This window comes from Palaemon carinicauda, unplaced genomic scaffold (genome assembly GCF_036898095.1).
Source record: "Palaemon carinicauda isolate YSFRI2023 unplaced genomic scaffold, ASM3689809v2 scaffold20, whole genome shotgun sequence".
NCBI lineage: Eukaryota > Metazoa > Arthropoda > Malacostraca > Decapoda > Palaemonidae > Palaemon > Palaemon carinicauda.
In genome coordinates this window covers 108,070-126,205 of record NW_027169590.1, presented here as the reverse complement: position 1 = coordinate 126,205, position 18,136 = coordinate 108,070, and the positions used below count along the sequence as shown (strand labels likewise).

At 36.0% G+C, this 18,136-nt stretch overlaps 1 long non-coding RNA gene across 1 annotated transcript in view; it reads left to right on the top strand.

Annotated features, from left to right (window-relative positions):
* The first annotated feature begins 8,325 nt into the window (after positions 1-8,325).
* Positions 8,326-18,136, top strand: part of LOC137635941 (uncharacterized) — a 31,614-nt gene continuing 21,803 nt past the window's right edge. The window contains exons 1-2 of the long non-coding RNA XR_011042827.1: positions 8,326-8,391; positions 11,030-11,228. This is a non-coding gene — a long non-coding RNA (uncharacterized lncRNA). The remainder of the gene's footprint in view (positions 8,392-11,029; positions 11,229-18,136) is intronic.

Genomic DNA, 18,136 nt, shown 5'->3' with positions numbered 1-18,136 from the left:
GCATAAATCAAAACTAATAGATGGAGTACAATTAACAATATATTGTAAATATAATACACTAGCAATTTACACAGGAAAAATATTTATTACTGAATGAAAACGAGACCACAAACAACAGAGATACTATACTGTTGAATACTGAATAACCTTATCTAAGATGCAAGACTTTATTTCACTATTCATGGGACCATCTGTGTCCCCCCTTTGTGGTAGACGAGAAAGAAAATGAAATCATATGTTCGTCTCTCCTGTAGAGTTATCAATGAGGGCCGGCCAATATAAAACTTCAAAAGTTCAAACTTGTAGCAAATGTTTTTATGTTGAACAGGCTGACACTAGTCTTTTTATAGTTTATATATGAAATGTTTTGATATTACTGATTTTAAAATATTTTATTAATTGTTCATTATTTCTCATTTTGTTGATTTCATTTCCTTTCCTCACAGGGCTATTTTTCACTGTTGGACCCCTAGGACTTATAGCATCTTGTTTTTCCAACTAGAGTTGTAGCTTAGCTAATAAATCTACCAAAATCTAATAAGACTTGGTGGATGACCGAGATGGTTTTACAATTATTTAATACACAAATATTTTACCCTTCTTTATCTTTGGTTGTTTTACTCTTGATATAGAGTGATGCCTCAGGATACGAAAGTAATCCGTTCAGGACACGGTTTCGTACGCTGATTTTTTCGTATCCTGAGTCGCGTTTTACATGTAAATAGCCTAATCCGTTCCAAGCCTTACGAAAAGACACCCTTTCTTTCATAAACACGCTAAACTGTAGTAATAAACATGCAATGCAGCCATTTCTATCATTCAATAATTAACCAAACCGTTAACCCTTTTACCCCCAAAGGACGTACTGGTATGTTTCACAAAAGCCATCCATCCCTTTACCCCCTTGGACGTACCGGTACGTCCATGCAAAAAAAATGCTATAAAAATTTGTTTTTCATATTTTTTGATAATTTTTTGAGAAAATTCAGGCATTTTCCAAGAGAATGAGACCAACCTGACCTCTCTATGACAAAAATTAAGGCTGTTAGAGCAATTTAAAAAAAATACACTGCAAAATGTGCTGGGAAAAAAATAACCCCTTGGGGGTTAAGGGTTGGAAATGCACTTCAATACAGAAATAACCTAATTAGCATCCAAGAAATGAATTACATCTCTAAATGGCACATTAACCGAAGGCACCTTCTGAGCCGAGCCACGCGTACACGACACTAACCAAAATCTGTGGAAAAAACGGCATTACGTAAACGTTTATCATCCCTTGAACTTCAATTTCCCAGCTGTTCTTGACCGAATCAGGTTCAGCTAAAAACTTTCCGGCTGGATGCAAATTATTCCAAGCGACATCCAACAGCGATAAGGAAAAACCTGGGATTAAGTCTTTAGAGGCAAATACAGGAACTGGTACCCCCCTACTGTCTGGGACTGCAACAGTCAATGTAGTTTAAGATATGCCTCATATGTAATCTCGTAAGACAGGGCCGCTGTACTGCAAAAACCATGGGTAATACATCGGTTGAGTCCCACCTAGCCACTACTGCTTGGCAGTATGTAGGAGCTCGATGTTTTTCATCTTTCTGGAGCGAAGCGAGCGCACGGCTGACCAAAAACCATTCGACTATCGAAATGTTACCGAAATTTAATGGATTTTGCCCTACTGTACGCTCACTTCGCTCGCGAAAATAGGAAAATACCAGGCTCCTATGTACTGGTAAACGGTAATGGCTCTATCGAAATATTTTTCCACCTCTACACAAGGACGCCTGCCTGCCTAACCTAAACTCAGCCCTGTCCTTACCTACTTAACCCTTTTCCCCCAAGGACGTACTGGTACGTTTCACAAAAGCCATCCCTTTACCCCCATGGACGTACCGGTACGTCCTAGCAAAAAAATGCTATAAAATTTTTTTTTTCATATTTTTGATAATTTTTTGAGAAAATTCAGGCATTTTCCAAGAGAATTAGACCAACCTGACCTCTCTATGACAAAAATTAAGCCTGTTAGAGCAATTTAAAAAAAGTATACTGCAAAATGTGATGGGATAAAAATAACCCCTTGGGGGTTAAGGGTTGGAAATTTCCAAATAGCCCGAGGGTAAAAGGGTTAACCTTACACTGCCGTAATTTAGGCTTACATCGAGTTTGATCCGCGACCCGTTTCACTCCTAGGTAATCGATCATATTTTGTAAAGGAAAAATATTTTAACACTTGTCCCAACAAGGTACATTCACCCCAATAATGCTTGCGGGAAATTTTACGATCGAGTAAATTGGCCGTGGCTTCAGCGGACGATGCATTGTAACTACCTTTCCCTAACCTAATAATTCATGATAATTATCCCTTTCACCCCCCAAAGGACGTACCGGTACGGTCTTGCAAAACACTGTTAATCACATATTTTTACATTTTTTTGATAATTTTACGAGAAACTTCAGGCATTTTCCAAAAGAATGAGACCAACCTGACCTTTCTAGGACAAAAAATAAGCTTGTTAGAGCAATTTTAAAACATTATTTAGCAAAATATGCTCGAAATTTAACCTTATAGTGGGGGTAAAAGGGTTAACATAATAGTATCAAATATCACTATAAATGACGTGTCCCTATAAACTCCAAACTTAACAAAGGGGTTAATATGTAGATTGACGGGATCGTATTAAATTGTAAAAACGAATGTTTCTTAGACTGGTATGACACGGGCTCTATTTATCGGGAAAAGTTGGAAACTAAGCAGGAGCTACGGTTTCATTGCGACGGAAACGAGTGTCATTTCTGAAGAGATCGTAATTTTTTTCTATAAGAAACAGTAGTTTTTTTCCTAGGTAACATCTCCATGTAATTCACTACAAAAATACCGGAGCTACTGTACCCGTGACTTGCGTTCGGACCGTGCTGAACTTAGAAAATATTGCTGTGGTAAAGGTAAATTATATTATTCAAAATGATAAAATATGATAAACATAATATTATGGTATGTTGGATCATTGTAAAGAACATCTTCCCCATAATGAAAAACGATTTGGCTATGAATAAGAGAGATATCACCCTGTCCCCAAAAACTAGACATTCCCCAGTTTTATATATAAAAAATGTAATATTCTGTTAGAAAATGACAAGAAAATTCCCTTTTTCATTGCACGAGGGAGGAACTGGCCGCTCATGTACAAAGGCACCGAAATTTAAGCTTACACTAGGGTAATGCAAGGTAGTTAAGCCCAGTCAGCTTAGCCTAGCCTAAGGTATCGGTTTTAGTCTAAGATGGAAATCAAATCAACATATTTATCTACTAATTAGTACAATAATAACCTATAATTTAGCAAAGTTATTTAATACTTACAGTAATATATACACCATTCACCCGAGTTTATCGAAAGTACTTACGATATCTCGTAACCATGAGATTCAGGAAACCGGTCAAAACCACATCATTAATTAACCTCATTCTAGCCTAAATTAAGGGATATACAAAGCCAGCCTACTCTCTAAGGAACAATAACTTTCTTAAATTTCAATTTACGTGAAAATATATATTATTTAACGTGTACTTACCGAAAAATAGAATAGATATATTGGTCAAGCCAAACTCTTCAAGACGCCATTGGTCACATGTTAACTTCCAACTCTCGTCAACAAGAAGCATTCAGAATTTAATTAATTTATAATTTTTTTAATATAAATTCTATTTAGATAAAATACAATTTATTTTCAATAATATATAATAAATACATTTATTATAAGTATTTTCTGTTAGTTTCTATAAGAATAATTGACCTTGTCTGTAGAATTCGCAATTAAATTTATTCGTTTTTTATTGAATACAAATGCTATTTATGTGAAATACAAAAACCATACAATTAAAAATAATAAATAGATTTATTTTATTGATTTTTTGTTAGGTTTGTAATTATGTTAACAGAGATTTGTCGAAATTTATCTCAGTCTATTAGTTAAGTAATTTCCATAATTATATCCTCTGTGAGGGAATCGCTCATTTCGGTTTTAAAGAATATTACGATCTAGCAAACTTAAAATTTCATTATTTTGATTACATTTGAGGCAATATAATTAATAAATATAATATTTCATAATACAAATAAAGTACTGAAATTGATATCAAACCATATCTATTGTCTAACAGCATTCTTTACCAAACTGTGTCAAGGAGAAAGGACCCAACAGCAATTTTTTTATAGTTTGAATAATGATATTTTAATGAAGGAATTTGAATTAATAAATAAATCTGAAAACCTAAGTAACTATTAAACCAAAATTTCAGTGACCTACAATATTTTGCTCTTTGTATTTCACGAAAAAGATATTCTTTATCTCTCACAGGCCAGAGAGAGAGAGAGAGAGAGAGAGAGAGAGAGAGAGAGAGAGAGAGAGAGAGAGAGAGAGAGAGAGAGTGTGTAGGTTGACCAGGTCACCAGCCACCCTTTGAGATACTATCGACAGAGAGTTATTGGGTCCTTTGACAAGATCTCTCTCTCTCTCTCTCTCTCTCTCTCTCTCTCTCTCTCTCTCTCTCTCTCTCTCTCTCTCTCTCTCTCTCTCGTTATGGCTAACTTTTTCTTTACCTACACATGTTCTGAAAAGTCTGACCTATTCTTTACAAATTCTGCTCTGTCCTCATACACTGACAACACTAAGATTACCAAACAATCCTTCTCCACTCAAGGGCTTAACTACTGTACTGTAATTGTCCTTGCTAAGGGTAGAAGGGATGTTTTAGTAGCTCTTCTAGGAGAAGGACACTTCGAAATCAAACCATAGTTCTCTAGTCTTGGGTAGTGTCATAGCCTTAGTACCATGATCTTCCCTGTCTTAGGGTAGAGTTATCTTGCTTGAGGGTACACTCGGGCATAATGTTCTATCTTATTTTTCTTCCTCTTTTATAGTTTATATGAGAAATATTTATTTTAATGTTACTGATCTTAAAATATTTTATTTTTTCTTTGCTTCCTTTTCTCACTGGGCTATTTTCCCTGTTGGTGCCCCTGGGCTTATAGCATATTGCTTTTCCAACTAGGATTGTAGCTTAGCAAGTAATAATTTTAATAATTGTCTAAAATCTCCTTATATAGTTGTATTTATGTCTGTTTTTATCGTTTCTACTTAGAAAATGATTGAGAGTTGGGAAATCATTATTAAAATATGGAGAAGCTGAGATTGTGGTACAGGCAGGAGGAGAAGAATTGAGTGGAAGAGGTCAAGGAAGGATGGAGGATATGTGAATATCACTTGGAAGGATATCAATATTATTATTATTATTATTATTATTATTATTATTATTATTATTATTATTATTATTATTATTACTGGCTAAGCTACACCCCAAGTAGGTAAAGTAGAATGCTATAGGCCTAAGGGCTCCAACAGAGAAAATAGCCCAGTGAGGAAAGGAAACAAGGAAAAATAGAACATTTCAAGAATAGTAACATTGAAATAAATATCTCCTATATAAACTATAAAAACTTTAATAACAAAACAAGAGGAAGAGAAATAAGATAGAATAGTATGCCCAAGTGTACCCTCAAGCAAGAGAACTCTAATCCAAGACAGTGGAAGACCATGGTACAGAGGCTATGACACTACCCAAGACTAGAGAACAATGATTGGATTTTGGAGTGTCCTTCTCCTAGAAGAGCTGCTTACCATAGCTATTGCGTTAGTTAGAAGCTTGAGTTTGACTGTAAAGTGAAGAAAGTTTGTATATATTATTAGTTTCATGATCCAGAAGTATACAAGATTTTCATGAATAATTTTATTTTAATTGTTCATTATTTCTCATACCATTTATTTATTTCCTTATTTCCTTTCCTCACTGGGCTATTTTTCCCTGTTGGAGACCTTGGGCTTATAGCATCTTGCTTTTCCAACTAGGGTTGTAGCCTGGCAAGTAATAATAATAATAATAATAATAATAATAATAATAATAATAATAATAACAATAATAATAATGTATGCATTAATTAAATCAGAACATGCTTTTGTTCTTGTGTGTACATGTGAATGTGTATTTGTATGTGAATATGGGAATGTTATACAGCCAGATATCCAATCGGTTAGTACAGGAAAGGAATAATGTGTATCCATGTTCTTCTTTCAGCTGAGTTCTGGCATATTATGGCTCCAAGAGTAAAAAAAAATCTATTATTATAGATTGAAATAAAATTGAATAAACAGCTGGTTTGAAATAGCGTTTGGTAGTGGGTGTATATATTTTGAGTAAAATACTTAAAAAATGCAGTTTATTAAAACTTGCTTTTATTTATTTTAGAAAGAGGACCCTGGTTGACATGTTGAGTCTTAGCTCAGGGCTTACAGTGAGAAATCTCGACTCATAGAACAGGCCTTTTGCAGTTTGATATTTGCATATTTAGGTGCCTACATAGTGTAGAAAATTACGTTAAAGCCATAGAGGCCTTATTCACTTTGATATTTCCACATTTAGGTACCTGCATAGTGTAGAAAATTACGTTAAATCCATATTTCATAGCTTCATCTATGTTGCATATTATAGGTAGGTCTAGAGGAAATATATAGGTTTTTTAATGTTTAATAAGAAGGCAAATACATTCATATAACTAGAGGAACACTTATTAAAGAGCATGCCTTCTCCACGCCAAGAAGTCTTATTTTGCTCTTAACTCCACTGCGTACTTGAAAGAAGTATTTTCTTGAAATCTAATGATTTTTTCCTTGGGTCGTACCCCATATGTTCACCAAGTTTAGTTGAAATTGGATCTGTAGTTTTTACGTAATGTTGTTCACAAACAAAGAAATTAATATTGCCATTATTTTCAAAGTACTGCTGTGTACTTTGATGAACTTTACCCAGAATGTTAAAATTCAACCCTTATCATGCTCAAAATGACGTCCAAGTTTTGTCAAAATGGGTACAGTAGTTTTTGCGTATGTTGCAAAGGGTAGGCCTATGTATTGCCCCCACGTCTGTCTGTTTGCTTGCGAGCAACTTTACACAAAAACCACTTTACTGATTTGGACCAAACTTGGTTGTCATATAAGGACCCATGGATAAATCTGTAACATTTTGGATAAACATCAAAATAGATATACGCAACATTACCTTGAAAATAATCGCAATGTTGATTTCCTGCTTTTGATCAACATTATGCAAAAACTACTGATTCAACTTCAACATGTGGAGTTGAAAAAGCAATATGCTATAAGCCCAAGACCTCCAACAGGGATAAATAGCCCAGTGAGGAAAGGAAATGAGGAAACAAATAAACAATATAAGAAGTAATGAGCCGTCAAAATAAAATATAATATAAAGGAAATGAACTGTGACTCAGCTTATACAACTAAATCATTTTGATATATTTGTAAAGCCAATTATAACGTAGAATTATTCATTGAAATACAGTTTTACCTATTGCTGCATGCCCTGTTCTTTTAATTATATTTTAATAAACTCATTCTCTTGACTTTAATATTAACATATCTGTAAATTACCAAAATTAAATTACCAAAATATTCTAAAGAATTTTCTTATTGCTTTTTCAGAGCCTTGGTACCTGTGTCGAAAGATGATATCCTTAGAGAATAGAATTGGCTCATATTAAATATCTCCATTCCTGTTATGGTACCTCCAGAAAAGGTAGGATATGCTAAGTAATTTTCAGAGGAAATATAAGTGTTATAGCTGTACTGAAGCCCATTGCATGTATATATATATATATATATATATATATATATATATATATATATATATATATATATATATATATATATATATATATATATATATCAATGGCAGGAGGAGCATGGACATTGTTTGAATAAAAGGTATTAAGCCTCATGTAGGGGAGAATAAATATAATTAATTCCATTTGGTGAAGGAGTTGACATTTACTAATAGATTAACAGTAGAATTTATCAACTGTATTGATTAAATCTAATGTATTTCGTATCATATATATAGAGGAGAACAAAGATCCAAAGATTGGACCAAAAGTCCTACTTGAAATAGAAGAAGAAGCTGTTATTTTCTAGCAGTGTTGCGAGTGATGGGGATTTATCCCTAGATTTGAGGATTTTTGGTGTCCGATGGGGTATTCTGTATAAATTTCTATGAGGAAAGAAACGATAATAAACCTTTATATCGTTGCAATTAGTTTAATTACACTAACGTGAATTATAGTGAGTCATTTTTATGTTAGCAAAGCCTACAGGATCAGAAGAATATAAATATATGTTTGCGGAAATAGGGAATTAGTGCTTGGTTTGGGGAATTATCACGCGTTTTGCCCCTTTTGGGGATTTTAACACTAATCTACCTGACAACGCTGCTAGAATTTGCACATGGCGCTAGGTTTATCTTTGTTAGTGTTTGAAATACGGCCAAAGGTGAGTTTTAAAACTAAAATAAAACCCAATCTGTGTTCTTGAAGGGTAATATAACCGCTGTGTCTTGGAATTAACTAATAGTAAATGGATTTGCCCTCAAGTTTGGCAGATCTGAGGTGATCATCTGCCAAGGGTTGAACTAACTCGAATCTTGCAGTCGTAAAATTATTTTTCAAATGGATTTCATTTATTGGGATGTATTAGTTTATCTTGTATGAAATACAATATATACAGTAGCTAGTTCTAAGATTGAAGAAATTGTGGTGTTATAATTTATGAAATATTCGGTAATTTTTCACCCAGTCTGTCCAAAGGAAATATGAATTTATAGGCCTATGGTCAGGCTGTGGGAGACCACAATGGGGAACACTTTCTCGTTTGTGGGGATTAAAAATGTGGGAAATATAGTTAGAAATTGGACTGATATCCCTACTGAAGGTTTGGTAAAACTGGGCCCCTTAGAAGGGGTTAGGTTAGGTAGGACTGTTAGCTGATTGCAATTATGATTTGGGCTTTTGGTAATTTTGTATTGTATTACAGGGTGAGATTTCGAACAGAAAATATATGTTTTCTTATAGTAATTAACGTGATTTAACCGAATTGGACCTTCATTTCAATCTGAAACAAACAGATCAACCAATTCGGGTAACTTTAATCTGCCGAAATGGTTGATGTTATTACGGATGAAATGAAGATGAAAACCGGTTAAATCACGGTATTTCCTACAGGAAAACATATATTTTCTGTTAAAATGGTTAAATATACCATATACTTGTGTAATGTTTGATTTTTGAAGGCCTATTTTTCAGTTAATAAAGTAAGGGTCGAACATTACACGAGATATATATTTGAAAAAGTAAAAATTTCTGGCCTACAGGTAGGTAAACGTAAGCTAGGCCTACGCGAACATTACCCTAGGCTATGCTACCTACCGATAGGTAATCGTAGGCTTTGCTTACACGTATAGGCCTATAAGTTTACCTACCGGTAGGTAAACATAGGCTAGGCCTATATATACAGTACTAACCATGTTCATTTAACACCAGGCATATTATTAGCATGGATTTTATTTCCTAAACCATCATACATAGTTTTTTTCCGCTACGAGTAATGACTTTACCATAACGCAGCAGGTATGAAGCTAGCAAACAGTCGGGTTGAGTATGTTATAACGTGGTATGGTTAATGAAAAAATTAGGCTCATTTTATTTTACTTGGTATGGTATATTAACCTTTTTACCCCCAGGCTATTTGGAAATTTCCAACCCTTAACCCCCAGGGGGTTATTTTTTCCCATCACATTTTGCAGTATATATTTTTTAAATTGCTCTAGCAGCCTTAATTTTTGTCATAGAGAGGTCAGGTTAGTCTCATTCTCTTGGAAAATGCCTGAATTTTCTCAAAAAATTATCAAAAATATGAAAAAAAAATTTTTTATAGTATTTATTTGCAAGGACGTCCATGGGGGTAAAGGGATGGCTTTTGTGAAACGTACCAGTACGTCCTTTTGGGTGTAAAAGGGTTAATTGGTATTAATAATAAACCGCAAACATTTTTCTTAATTGAATCCACATTTTTTTTCTCCAAATTCGAACGCTATTTTCGGTAACTCCTAACATATTTACGGCTTGAGTGTTATTTGTCGTTTCAGCGGACAGCGGCTGCAATAACTTGAAGCTTGAATTTTGCAGTAAATTTTTTATATTTCTTGGTAGCTTGATGGGTTATGAGTAAGTTCTTATTCATATATATTGTGAGGAAAAAAAATGATTAGCATAACGGGTAATTATAATCACCGTATTTACCGGCAATTACCGGTAATGGTAATTTTTTACTCAAAACGATGAACTAATTTTGTTTGCTACATGTAGTGTTTGCTTGTTTTTGAAATCTATTAGGCGGTGATGATAATCGGCCGTTTGCAACTAAAGTGTTCGCTAGAAAATGTACGCTGAATACTCAATTGTTACTGTAAACAGATGTTAGTATTTAGGTGTTGTTCCGATTTGTTTTATACATTTGTTTGTTGCACTTAGGCATAACCCTTACTTTGTTGGTAATAATGGTATGCTGGAGATAAAAGACCTCTAGCCTTCTGCCAAAATCAAGACTCGAACATTACAGGAGGTATATGATGAATTCATGATTTTGAAGGCAAAATAGGGGGGATGAACATTACACGAGTATGTACAGTAATCACTGATGTCATATATGTTATGTTAAACGAATGTACTGCGAACGATAACATTAGCAACGTTACCAATAATACACAGTGTTACCAACGTTGACGTACGGTACACAGAGTTACCAACGGCACGATGACATTACTAACGATAGCAATGATAGATATTTCCATACGTATTTTAGATAATTTCTCTATATAAGTTTTACTCAATATATAAATGGTACAAAAAGGGCACAGAACCTAACTAACCCACCTAACCTATCCTAGTTGTATGACAGGTCACAAACCTCAGGTATTTACTGAAAACGGTAAAATTCTCCTTACCTTTACGAAGAAGACGATGAAACTTGCGGGTCACGGGAGTCTTCCATGGGGGTAGAAGACTTTTTCCCCAAAATGTACCTTTATAGGAAGTAACGGTATAACCACAACGACGTTTCTTTTTGGTTTTAGGTATGGTGGATTCGGCATTGCAATAAAACACGTGAATATCTTTCCTGTAAGATAGGGGGAACGACACTTGGGGCACTGCAAACGATGAGGAATTACATTGTGTGATTTCAGGAAAATATCAATATTGGCAGAAGAATCATAAAAATCACCATGGAATTTAGCAAATGCTTTTAGCTACGGAATACTGCAGCCGTTACAAGTAAGTATCTATAATTTCCTCCATTGTAAAATACGAAAAAATAAATCTCACTCGAAATGGCGGACACCTGACTAGTTCAAAGGTTACAAAGGAAAAGGGCTTCGTGGAAGAGGGATTAACAGACGGCTTAAAGAGACAAAGGAAGGGGGTAGGGAAATACCAGTTGTCAACCCCCTTGTGCACACTTTGAATACGTATCGGTTCCTGATTGGTTAACAGAAAAATAAACGTATTTTGAGCATAGTGAAAAATCTATTTTTGGGTGAAAGAGCCATGTCGTCCTGATGGAAGTTCCTTCATTAGTAGCTTCCTAAGTTATATGGGACTACAGTGATATATCCCAGAGAATTTACCGAAGGTACCCAGAATTCTAACTCCTGGAGCGAGTATCCCTTAAATTTCTCTAAGGGATATCGCGTAAGGACGTATCTTGACACATCTCATAGCTATTTACACCCCAAATAGCCTTTCACTACGAGAGGGAAAGTGGTAAGAAAAAATAGGAGAGTCGGACTTTGGCAGCATTGGTTACTGTATTTTTTCATGACACAATCTTTGCAACGGCGCCTCCAAAGTTTATCCAGATATACTTTTTTGTATTTTCCTCTGAATATTATAATTTAAAGAAGGTAATGTATAGAGAAGAAAAGTCTTGTTTTACGTTTATATATCGATTCCCCAGTATGTTTTCCCCACCCGAAACCCCGAGTTCCCACTGAGGTCCCCCATTATTGGAGGATATAGATGTATATACATTTCTGAAACTATTCATTTGCGACGGGAACGAGTCGTTTTCCAAGAGAGCGTAATTTTTTCTATAAGAATAAGTAGTTGTTTTCCTAGGTTACATTGCCCTGTAATACACTACAATGAAACCCTTCATAGTCACCAATTCCATTGTAGAAATTTCATTAGATGTGTTACATACTTGGTTTGGGGCCTTTGTATAACAGCGGCCAGTTCCTCCTGCTTGCATAGTGAATTATCCTAAACCTAACTTACGAGCCGTGTCCTTACCTACTTACCTAACGGGGAAGGTGGGGGGGCTGACGTCCCTCTGCGATCCCCCTTACACTGCCGTATTCTTGGTAGTCTGTCATTATAACTAAGGTAGGCTGCTCTTCTAGAAAAAGGACTCTCATAAATCAAACCATTGTTCTCTAGTCTTGGGTAGTGCCATAGGTTCTGTACCATGACCTCCCACTGTCTTGGGTTAGAGTTCTCTTGCTTGAGGGTACACTCGGGCATGCTGTTCTGTCTTGTTTCCCTTCTTTCGCTAAAGTTTTTATAGTTTATATATGAAATATTTATTTTGATGCTGTTACTGTTATTAAAATATATTTTAAGTGTTAATAACACACTTATTTCCTAGTTTCCTTCCTCACTGGGCCTTGTTGGAGCCCCTGGGCTTGTAGCATCCTGCTTTTCCAACTAAGATTGTAGCTTAGCAAGTAGTAGTAATAGGTGGCCGCTATTGTACACAACCCCCTTGTTTGTTTATTATTGACGCAACTGGAATCCATGTTTGAAATATCAATTTCTTCTCATCATCTGAGTTATTATTGTATGATAGCCTATCAGTTCGTCTATTTGACCACTATGTCCAATTGCTGTCTTGATATGGCCTTATTTTTCTTTAGAATTCACCGTATTGGTCATGTCTTAAGACAACACATTATCAGTGACTGCTCCATAGAGAGGTTAGTGGTCTCATTGCATGACATGTGGTACTCTATATTATTCGTATTATTATCATTATTATATCTTGCCAAGCTACAACCCTAGTTTGAAAAGCAGGATATTATAAGCCCAGGGGCTCAAACAGCGAAAGTAGCCCAGTGAGGAAAGGAAACAAGGAAAAATAAAGTATTTTAAGAACAGTAACAACATTGAAATAAATATTTCCTGTATAAACTATAAAAAGTAACAAAACAAGAGGAAGAGAAACAAGATTCAATTGTGAGCCCGAATGTACCGTCAAGCAAGTTATTTTTGTAACAGACTCTATGCAGTGACCTTCGGCTCCTAACTGCGCTTGCTTTATATCCAGCTAATTTACCTCTGTTCCTTCTTCCTTCCATCTTACTGTCCAGCTTATTTAACTTTTAGTAAATAGTGTAACTGTTTTGGTGTTCTCCCCCCAGTTGCACTTGGGCAGTGAATGGGCGTGCAGGCACTAGCCCCCATCATATATTGCCTAAATTCATAAATCCAATCCAATCCATCACCTACTTTTATAGAAGTCCATCTGATTATATTTATCGCACGAGTGTTTTGACGACTAGTGCTTGTTCGTTTATCTTGGGCTGTCGTATCTTTGCTCTTGTTGTCCCTGCTGCTCCTCCCTCCATTGGCGGTCACTTCATAGGGGATTCCACAAGCGAGTATAAGACTCGCTGATGCTGGCATTTATCTCTTCGGAGCATATCTTATCAGAGCAAGACAAGAAGGGGGTTCGGCCCCTCACTGATATATCGACTTCTATATTTGCTGCTTTTCTCAGTAATTGTTCATTCTCCGTTCGCATTTAAAGTTATAGTACAATCACTGTGCAGAGTAATTCTTTGCTTTTTTGGCCATGATTAACTTTGTTGATGATGACGGTTATCAGAAGCACAATTATAAATATACGGCTTTTTATGTGTGTACTTAACAGTATAGTACTGTACAGTACTTTATTTCTTGCACAACACAAATACTGTATATCATTTACTGTGTGGTAGTTTACGATAGATTAAGGACTAGTTTAACCATAGTTTTGTGTAGCACTGCATGGTTACAGGACAAAAACTTTTTCTTATTTGGATTGGGCGATCAGTGTGAATTATTGATTGGTTCCGATACGCACTACCTAACTTAATGTGTGTTTTGTAATAGTAAACATAAGGTGCCATAACAATTTTCTCATTGAATTTTTTATGGGGGCTGGTGGTATATTGGCTTGAAGTGTGTACTTTATAGCTAACACTACAGTTTCCAGTACAGCACTTATCTGTGGTGACGTTTGACATACGATAATTGACTGGGTATAATTCTTGTGATAAACGTCTAAGCAGAGACACGTTCGCTAAGTTCCTGTAAGGGTGCAGCGCATGGGAAAAGTGTATCCTATGTACTTTTAATGGCAAGGGGAGGAGAAGCTTTGTTAACACCCCTATGGAAAAGTGATTGGGTACTATTATTATAGAAATGGTATTCAACTTCAAATTGCTTTCTAACCAAGTTGATCATGTTTCAACCTCCATCCCTGTAAGTCTTCATTCTTCTTGGTGGTATGGAAACGTCCATGCCTGGTGATTTACCGGACTGGGGTTTGAATCCCCTCAAGCACGATAGTTTCTTGTAGTGTCTGCAACCTCGCCATTTTTGTGAGCAAAGGATGGTGGGTTTGGGGTAGCCTTTAGTTATACCTGCATAGTCATTATCAGCCATTGCCTGGTCCTCCCTGGTGCTGGGTTGCATAGAGATAGGGTGCTTGGGCACTGATCATATGTATATATCGTTAGTCTCTAGGGCATTTTTTGCGGTGGTAGGACAATTGCGTCCCCGGACAATTGTGTCCCCGGACAATTGCGTCCCCGGACAATTGCGTCCCTGGACAATTGCGTCCCTGGACAATTGTGTCCCTGGACAATTGCGTCCCCGGACAATTGCGTCCCCGGACAATTGCGTCCCCAGACAATTGCGTCCCGGCAATTTGCGTACCTGTACTTGTTTTTAGTGACTAGGTAATAATTGTTAAGAGAAACGAAAGTAACTCTGTCTATAGTATATCTGTACGCATGTATATATGTATATCTGTATGCATGTTATCACTTGATTACAGAACTACTAATTAGTGTAAATAAGATATATGTCATAGAACCACTGAGGTACAGAACTCAGAATTACTGTACTTATCTATGATTTTTCTTTTGTTTTTACGTAGACCTTTAGAAAACAATTCCTGAGTTCTCTAGAAGCAGAAGAGAATTTTTATTTACGGCAGTTCAACCTCAGTTGTTGGAGTGGGCTTACCTTTTAGGTATGAACTTAAAAGTAGCCAACGTAAGTCATTATTAAGGAAATATAACTTAAACTTTTTAGACTTACAGTATAGAAAATTTATAGTGTATTCATTTATTTAAAGGTTTTCCATTTCATAAAGTTTTTAAAGATAATAAAACGTGCAAATGAAGTATTGATGTCTATATATATGACCTTTCATGTCGAGTATGGCTAAAGGTATAATTATTGTCAAAGTATGAAGCAAGAATCTAAATTATTTGATGCCATTAAAACATATGCATATTCAGGGTGGATAAAGGTATAAATAAAATTACTGTGTAAAAGTATAGAGTAAAGGTAAAGATAAAAAGCTTTATAGAATCAGTAAAACACACTTACAGGTACGCAAATATCCGGGACGCTTATGTCCAAGGACGCAATTGTCCGGGGTCGCAATTGTCCAGTACGCAGATGTCCTAGAACCATTTTTTGCTAATCAGGGCAATGCCACTGTCCCTTGCCTCTACCATTTATGACAGCCTTTAAACATTTAAACCTGTCTTCTGCCTGCTACAGATATGTGCATTTTATGGAGGCATAGTTTTTGGTGCAGCACTAAAGGTTAGGTAAAACTGGGCCTCTTAGAAGGGGTTAGGTTAGGTAGGATTGTTAGCTGAATGGTTCATTTATAAGATTACGAGAATGATTTGAGCTTTTGCCTTTTTACATAATCATTGAATGGTCACCAATTCCATTGTAAAAATTTCATTAGATGTGTTACATACTTGTTTTGGGGCCTTTGTATAACAGCGGCCAGTTCCTCCTGCTTGCATAGTGAATTATCCTAAACCTAACCTACAAGCTGTGTCCTTACCTACTTACCTAACGGGGAAGGTAGGGGGGCTGACGTCCCTCTGCGATCACCCTTACACTGCCGTATTCTTAGTAGTCCGTCATCATAGCTATGGTCAGCAGATCTTCTTGGAGAAGGACACTCAATAATCAAACCATTGTTCTCTAGTCTTGGGTAGTGCCATAGCTTCTGTACCATGACCTCCCACTGTCTTGGGTTAGAGTTCTCTTGCTTGAGGGTACACTCGGGCATGCTGTTCTGTCTTGTTTCCCTTCTTTCGTTAAAGTTTTTATAGTTTATATAAGAAATATTTATTTTAATGCTGTTACTGTTATTAAAATATATTATTTTAAGTGTTAGTAACACACTTATTTCCTAGTTTCCTTCCTCACTGGGCCTTGTTGGAGCCCCTGGGCTTGTAGCATCCTGCTTTTCCAACTAAGATTGTAGCTTAACAAGTAGTAGTAATAGGTGGCCGCTATTGTACATAACCCCTTGTTTGTTTATTATTGACGCAATGGGAATCCATGTTTGAAATATCAATTTCTTCTCATCTTCTGTTTGAGTTATTATTGTATGATAGCCTATCAGTACGTCTATTTGACCACTATGTCCAATTGCTGTCTTGGTATGGCCTGAATTTGAGATGTCAACAATCATTTATTTTTAGAATTCACCATATTGGTCATGTCTTAAGACAACACATTATCAGTGACTGCTCCATAGAGAGGTTAGTGGTCTCATTGCATGTCATGTGGTACCCTACATTATTCGTATTATTATCATTATTATATCTTGCCAAGCTACAACCCTAGTTTGAAAAGCAGGATACTATAAGCCCAGGGGCTCAAACAGGGAAAGTAGCCCAGTGAGGAAAGGAAACAAGGAAAAATAAAGTATTTTAAGAACAGTAACATTAAAATAAATATTTCCCTGTATAAACTATAAAAACTAACAAAGCAAGAGGAAGAGAAACAAGATAGAATTGTGAGCCCGAATGTACCGTCAAGCAAGGTATTTTTGTAATAGACTGTATGCAGTTACCTTCGTCTCCTAACTGCGCTTGCTTTATAGCCAGCTAATTTACCTCTGTTCCGTCTTCCTTCCATCTTACTGTCCAACTTATTTAAAACTGTTATTTCGTAGTGTAACTGTTTTGGTGTTCGCCCCTAGTTGCACTTGGGCAGTGAATGGGCGTGCAGGCACTAGCCCCCATCATATATTGCCTAAATTCATAAATCCAATCCAATCCATTGCCTACTTTTATAGAAGTCCATCTGATTATATTTATCGCACGAGTGTTTTGATGACTAGTGCTTGTTCGTTTATCTTTGGCTGTCGTATCTTTGCTCTTGTTGTCCCTGCTGCTCCTCCCTCCATTGGCGGTCACTTCATAGGGGATTCCACCAGCGAGTATAAGACTCGCTGATGCTGGCCTTTATCTCTTCGAAGCATAGCTTACCAGGGCAAGACAAGAAGGGGGTTCGGTCCCTCACTGATATATCCATTTCTATATTTGCTGCTTTTCTCGGCTCCTCCGTTCGCATTTAAAGTTATAATACAATCGGTGTGCAGAGTAAATCTTTGTTTTTTTGGCCATGATTAACTTTGTTGATGATGACGGTTATCAGAAGCACAATTATAGATATACGGCTTTTTGTGTGTGTACTTAACAGTACAGTACTGTACAGTACTTTATTTCTTGCACAACACAAATACTGTATATCATTTACTGTGTGGTAATTTAGAATAGATTAAGGATAAGTTTAACCATAGTTTTGTGTAGCACACTATAGTTACAGGACAAAAACTACTTCTTCTGTGGATTGGGCAATCAGCGTGAATTATTGATTGGTTCCGATACGCACTACCTAACTTAATGTCTGTTTTGTAATAGTAAACATAAGGTGCCATAACAATTTTCTAATTGAATTTTTTATGGGGGCTGGTGGTTTATTGACTTGAAGTGTTTACTTTATAGCTAACCCTACAGTTTCCAGTACAGCACTTATCTGTGGTGACGTTTGATACATGATAATTGAGTGGGTATAATTCTTGTGATAAACGT